The sequence below is a fragment of the Schistocerca serialis genome, chromosome 6 (genome assembly GCF_023864345.2).
Source record: "Schistocerca serialis cubense isolate TAMUIC-IGC-003099 chromosome 6, iqSchSeri2.2, whole genome shotgun sequence".
Lineage (NCBI taxonomy): Eukaryota > Metazoa > Arthropoda > Insecta > Orthoptera > Acrididae > Schistocerca > Schistocerca serialis.
In genome coordinates this window covers 106,606,486-106,613,869 of record NC_064643.1, presented here as the reverse complement: position 1 = coordinate 106,613,869, position 7,384 = coordinate 106,606,486, and the positions used below count along the sequence as shown (strand labels likewise).

At 48.0% G+C, this 7,384-nt stretch overlaps 1 pseudogene; it reads right to left on the bottom strand.

Moving 5' to 3' along the window:
• Positions 1-5,932: 5,932 nt before the first annotated feature.
• On the bottom strand, positions 5,933-6,050 carry LOC126485277 (5S ribosomal RNA; annotated as a pseudogene).
• Positions 6,051-7,384: the final 1,334 nt, after the last annotated feature.

Below are 7,384 nucleotides of genomic sequence, written 5' to 3'. Positions count from 1 at the left end.
CTACATAGTAGATTCTGGGTTTCCAAAAACGACATGATACTCGAGCAAAAAACATGTTCTAAAATTCTACAACAGATCGACGTCAGAGATATAGGTCTATAGTTTTGCGCATCTGCTCGACTACCCTTCTTGAAGACTGGGACTACCTGTGCTCTTTTCCAATCATTTGGAACCCTCCGTTTCTCTAGAGACTTGCGGTACACGGCTGTTAGAAGGGGGGCAAGTTCTTTCGCGTACTCTGTGTAGAATCGAATTGGTATCCCGTCAGGTCCAGTGGACTTTCCTCTATTGAGTGATTCCAGTTGCTTTTCTATTCCTTGGACACTTATTTCGATGTCAGCCATTTTTTCGTTTGTGCGAGGATTTAGAGAAGGAATTGCAGTGCGGTCTTCCTCTGTGAAACAGCTTTGGAAAAAGGTGTTTAGTATTTCAGCTTTACGCGTGTCATCCTCTGTTTCAATGCCATCATCATCCCGTAGTGTCTGGATATGCTGTTTCGAGCCACTTACTGATTTAACGTAAGACCAGAACTTCCTAGGATTTTCTGTCAAGTCGGTACATAGAATTTTACTTTCGAATTCACTGAACGCTTCACGCATAGCCCTCCTTACGCTAACTTTGACATCGTTTAGCTTCTGTTTGCTGAGAGGTTTTGGCTGCGTTTAAACTTAAAGTGAAGCTCTCTTTGCTTTCGCAGTAGTTTCTTAACTTTGTTGTTGTACCACGGTGGGTTTTTCCCGTCCCTCACAGTTCTACTCGGCACGTACCTGTCTAAAACGCATTTTACGGTTGCCTTGAACTTTTTCCATAAACACTCAACATTGTCAGTGTCAGAACAGAAATTTTCGTTTTGATCTGTTAGGTAGTCTGAAATCTGCCTTCTATTACTCTTGCTAAACAGATAAACCTTCCTCCCTTTTTTTTATATTCCTATTAACTTCCATATTCAGGGATGCTGCAACGGCCTTATGATCACTGATTCCCTGTTCTGTACATACAGAGTCGAAAAGTTCGGGTATGTTTGTTATCAGTAGGTCCAAGATGTTATCTCCACGAGTCGGTTCTCTGTTTAATTGCTCGAGGTAATTTTCGGATAGTGCACTCAGTATAATGTCACTCGATGCTCTGTCCCTACCACCCGTCCTAAACATCTGAGTGTCCCAAACTATATCTGGTAAATTGAAATCTCCACCTAAGACTATAACATGCTGAGAAAATTTGTGTGAAATGTATTCCAAATTTTCTCTCAGTTGTTCTGCCACTAATGCTGCTGAGTCGGGAGGTCGGTAAAAGGAGCCAATTATTAACCTAGTTCGGTTGTTGAGTGTAACCTCCACCCATAATAATTCACAGGAACTATCCACTTCTACTTCACTACAGGATAAACTACTACTAACAGCCACGAACACTCCACCATCGGTTGCATGCAATCTATCCTTTCTAAACACCGTCTGTACCTTTGTAAAAATTTCGGCAGAATTTATCTCTGGCTTAAGCCAGCTTTCTGTACCTATAACGATTTCAGCTTCGGTGCTTTCTATCAGTGCTTGAAGTTCTGGTACTTTACCAACGCAGCTTCGACAGTTGACAATTACAATACACATTATGTACAGTTCTATAATACAAATCGTGATGCTCTACCAGCTGAGAAGTGCTAGTTCTGCAAGGTTCGCAGGAGAGCTTCTGTAAAGTTTGGAAGGTAGGAGACGAGATACTGGCAGAATTGAAGCTGAGAGGACGGGGCGTGAGTCGTGCTCGGGTAGCTCAGATGGTAGAGGAGTTGCCCGCGAAAGGCAAAGGCCCCGAGTTCGAGTCTCGGTCCGGCACACAGTTTTAATCTGCCAGGAAGTTTCACATCAGCACACACTCCACTGCAGAGTGAAAATTTGATGCTGTAAACAATGAATATAGTCTGTTCAGGAAATAAGTCGGTGGCAGCAGATGACCCTGAGGCGTAGACTGCCTCATTGAGTGTTTCACGCCTTCCCAGTCCAGTCTAACGATCACGTCATCCTCCAGTGGAATTGGGGCGGTTTTTTCCACCACCTGGATGAGCTACGGCAACTGTTAAGCTTTACACCTGCTTTCTGCATTGCCCACCAGGAAACCTGGTTCCCGGCAATGTGGACCCCTGCCCTTCACAGCTACAGGGGATATTACAAGAACCACAGCGAATATAACAGAGTGTCAGGTGGAGTTTGCGTTTATGTCCTGAAATCGGTATGTAGTGTACCTGAGCCCCTTCTAACTCCTGTTGAAGCTGTGGCTGTCAGGATATGGACGACACAGGAAATAACTATCTGCAACATATATCTCCCTCCAGATGGTGCGGTACCCCTGAAAATATTGGCTGCTCTGTCTGAACAACTCCTTAAGCCTTTCCTACTTTTGGGAGATTTTAACACCCATAACCCCTTGTGGAGTAGCACCATGCTTACTGGCCATGGCAGAGACGTCGAAAATTTACTGTCCCAACTCGACCTGTGCCTCTTAAATATTGGGGCCGCCACAGATCTCAGTGTGGTTCATGGTAGTTACTCGGCCATTGATTTATCAATTTGCAGGCCAGGACTTCTCCCATCTGTGCGCTGGAGAGCACATGATGACCTGTGCGGTAGTGACCACTTTCCCATCTTGCTGTCACTCCCCCGGCATAATGCCCATGGGCGCCTGCCCAAATGGACTTTAAATAAGGCAGACTGGGTACACTTCACCTCTGCTGTCACCGTTGAATATCCCCCACGGGGTGCCGTCGATGTTGTGATTGAGCAGGCCACTACAACGATAATTCCTGCGTCGGAAAACGCGATCCCTCGTTCTCTAGGATGCCCCCGGCGAAAGTCAGTCCCTTGGTTGGTCGCCAGAAGTCGCTGACGCCGTTAAAGAGCGTCAAAGGGCTCTACAGTGACATAAGCGGCACCGTTCCCTAGAGAACCTAATAGCCTCTAAGCAGCTCCGTGCGCATGTTCGCCTGCTTATAAAACGACTGATACAGGAGTGTTGGGAGAGGTACGTGTCGGCCATTGGGTGCCATACGTCACCTTCCCAAGTCTGGACGAAGATCAGACGTTTTTTTCGGTACCAGACTCCAAAAGGTGTCCCTGGTGTTAACATCAATGGCGTCCTACCGACACATTTCAGTCCGGAACCGCGCTGCTGCTACGGTCGCAGGTTCGAATCCTGCCTCAGCCATGGATGTGTGTGATGTCCTTAGGTTAGTTAGATTTAAGTAGTTCTAAGTCTACGGGACTGATGACCTCAGATGTTAAGTCCCATAGTGCTTAGAGCCATTTGAACCCTCTGTCGACACTAACTCGGTTGCCAAGTGCTTTGCTGAGCACTATACTCGAGCCTCTATGTCGGAGAACTATCCCCCAGCCTTTCGCACCCTCAAACGGTGGATGGAAAGGAAAGTCCTCTCGTTCACTACGCGCCATAGTGACCCTATAACGCTCCATTTACAGTTTGAGAGCTCCTCAGTGCCCTTGGTCATTGCCCTGACACACCTCCTGGGCCGGATCGGATCCACAGTCAGATGATTAAACATCCCTCGTCAGACTACAAGCGATATCTCCTCGTCATCTTCAACCGGATATGGTGGGATGGCGTCTTTCCATAGCAATGGCGGGGGAGCACCATCATTCCGGTGCTAAAACCCGGTAAAAATCCGCTTGATGTGAATAACTGTCAGCCCATCAGCCTTACAAACGTTCTCTGTAAGCTGCTGGAACGTATCGTGTGTTGGCGGTTGGGTTGGGTCCCGGAGTCACGTGGCCTACCCGGGTGGCTTCCGCCAGGGTCGCTCTACACTGATAATCTTTTGTCCCTCGTGTCTGCCACCAAGCGTTTTCCAGACACCATCACCTGGTTGCCGTCTTTTTTTACTTACATAAAGCATACGACACGACCTGGCGACAGCATATCCTAGTCACATTGTATGAGTGGGGTCTCTGGGACCCGCTTTATCCGAAAGTTCCTGTCACCTCGTGCTTCCTGTGTCCAAGTTGGTGCCTCCCATAGTTCCCCCATATTCAGAAGAATGTCGTACTGTAGGCTCAATATTGAAGGTATCTTTATTTTTAGTGGCCCTTAACGACCTAGCAATAGCTGTAGGGCTGTCAGTCTCCCCTTCTCTGAATGCGGATGACTTCTGCATTTCGTATTGCTCCCCCAGTACTCCTACAGGGCGCGGCGCCTACAGGGAGCCATTCACAAGGCGCAGCCATGGGCTCTGGCCCACGGCTTCCAGTCTTCAGCCGCGAAGTCGAGTGTCGTGCACATCTGTCAGCGTCGTACCGTTCATCCGGAACCTGAACTTTCTCTTAATGACGATCCACTCACTGTAGTGGAGACGTATCGATTCTTAGGACTGGTTTTCGATGCCCAATTGACTTGGCTACCTCACCTTTGTCAACTTAAGTGGGAGTGCTGCCAGCACCTCAATGCTCTCTGTTGCCTGAGCAACACAAACTGGGGTGCAGATCACTCTACGCTGCTGCAGCTGTCCAGAGCCCTTGTTCAATCTCGTCTTGACTCCTCAGCATTGCGTTTACTCGACCCAGTGCACCACTGTGGCGTTCGCCTAGCGACGGGAGCTTTTAGAACAAGTCTGGTGACCCGATCCAGGTGGAGACTGGAGTCCCTCCATTGCGGATCCGACGTGCATAACTGATCACCAGTTATGTTGCACACATTCGTAGTTCTCCTGAGCGTCCCAATTACCGTCTCCTTTTTCCACCAGCGGCAGTTCGTCTCCCTCATCAGTGGCCCAGGTCAGGGATGATGATTGCGGTTCGCGTGCGATCCCTTCTCTCCCAACTGGAGACCTTCCCTTTACCACCTCTACTCCCTGAGCAGCTTACAAGCTATCGAACAGTGCTACCCTCGCCATCCTTTGGTAGCGAACATCCAGAAGTCCCTCTCTGCCCTGGAACGGTCCAGTCGTTCAGTGATGTTTGTGTGGACCCCAGGACTCGTCGGAATCTCAGGCAACGAACTTGCTGACAGGCTGGCCAATTTGCATATGCAGAAACCGCTCCTGGAGATAGGAATTTCTGAAACTGACCTACGTTCTGTCTTACGCCGCAAGGTTTTCCGGCTTTGGGAGACGGAGTGACATAACAGTATGCACAACAATCAGTGTGTCATTGAGGAGACTGTGAATGTGTGGAAGTTTTCCCTGTGGCTGGAGTGCCCACTTTGAGCCGCTCTGCGGAGGACTTTTAACTTTTCCAGCACCCTACATTCGGTGTTGAGCGACAATGCCTCAACAGCAGCTTTAGTTTTACGTTTTATTCGTGAGAGTGGGTTTTATTATTTGATCTGAGTGTTAGCAATGTCCTTTGTCCCTCTGTGTCCTCCACCCTAGGGCTTTTAGGGTGGAGGTTTTAATGTGTTGCAGAATGGCTGGTTTCTCCTTTTTTATTCTCATGGTCAGCCAGCCATGGTAATCTGCTTTCTTGTTTTTAATCTCTTCTCCCTGTTTCTCGCGTCTCTCTGTGGTTTCCTTGTCCTATTTTGTCCATTGTAGTGTTTGTTGTTCTTCTGTCGTTCTTCTGGGCCTTCCTTTCTCCTGTTACTGCGGCGTACGTCTTCTTAGTTTTCTTCTTTCCCATTGGTAATTGTTCTACTGGGAGCAAGCGACCGATGACATCGGTGTTTGATCCATTCCCCCTCTCCCTCCCCCTTTTAAACCAACCAACTACATGTGTCATTATTGCACTAAAAAGAGCACTCCGTCTTCAGGCCACAAGTGTCCCATCGGGACCATCCGACCGCCGTGTCATCCTCAGCTGAGGATGTGGATAGGAGGGGCGTGTTGTCAGCACACCACTCTCCCGGTCGTTGTAATGGTTTTCTTTGTCCGGAGCCGCTACTATTCGGTCGAGTAGCTTCTCAGTTGGCATCACGAGGCTGAGTGCACCCCGAAAAAGGGCAACAGCTCATGGCGCCCCGGATGGTCATCCATCCAAGTGCTTGCCACGCCCGACAGCGCTTATCTTCGGTGATCTGACGGGAACCGGTGTATCCACCGCGGCAAGGCCGTTGCCACATTATTGCACTAGGAAGGGGCTAATGATATATTTGCACTACTCTAGTCAGCCAGTGATGATTTTCATTCACAGGTACTTTCCTGTGATGATGCAATGTTTGCGAATCGTGGTCACGGGAATAGGCATAATGCGAATTACTGGGCAGTGGACAATCCCCGTTGGTTAAGGCACCTGTGCGGCTGGTCCCGGCGAAGGTCAGAGTCCTTCCTCGGGCATGGGTGTGTGTGTTTGTCCTTAGGATAATTTAGGTTAAGTAGTGTGTAAGCTTAGGGACTGATGACCTTAGCAGTTAAGTCCCATAAGATTTCAAACACATCTGAACATTTCCTTTTTTTTATTATTTTTTTTTAAGGCACGTCTATCTTCAGTGCCCTGAAGTTTCAATGTTTGGTGCGGCATTTTAGGTATGTGATAATTGGCTCATACTTCATAAACGGCAATGTGAATGATCGAATGAACGGCTACTTTTTAGATAACATTTTCCAATACAACTGGAAGATGACGCACTTCGAACAAGAATGGATATGTGGTTTCAACACAAGGGCTGTCCTGAGCATCATTCATGGATATCTCGTGGTTTTGAATCGACACTATTGTGGTCTATGGATTGAACAAGGAGTTCTTCATGAGTGGCCTACGAATTCACCTGATTTGACACATCCAATTTTTTTCCTGTTGGGAACGCAAAAGAGAAATGTTACATGGACTTACCAACAACCTTTTCAAATATGCGGCATCGAATTATCACTGAATGAGCCAACATTAGCGAAATGACACTTACAAGGGCAACTCCTCATACCACACCCCCCTTCCCTCCCCCCTCGGATTTAGTGGTAAGATGTCCCAATAGATAGGTAGAGAGCCCGTCAAAAACTGAACACAAATCAAGCGTGAATACAGGAAGACGGTGTACTGAACCGCGAAAAAAGAAGCAAAGTGTAAACAGTTCACTGCTCAAGATGTGCATCATCGAAAGGATCTGGCCGGCCGAAGTGGCCGTGCGGTTAAAGGCGCTGCAGTCTGGAACCGCAAGACCGCTACGGTCGCAGGTTCGAATCCTGCCGCGGGCATGGATGTTTGTGATGTCCTTAGGTTAGTTAGGTTTCACTAGTTCTAAGTTGTAGGGGACTAATGACCTCAGCAGTTGAGTCCCATAGTGCTCAGAGCCATTTGAACCATTTTTGAAAGGATCTGAGCAATTACGGCGTCGTGGTTATGTGGTCATGATGTTGGACTACGAAGGGGGAGATCCGTCTTTAAATCTCACTCATGACCTTTTTTTCCCTTTAAAATTACGAGCTCTCCGTTCGGTTATTGACGTACCTGTTAGC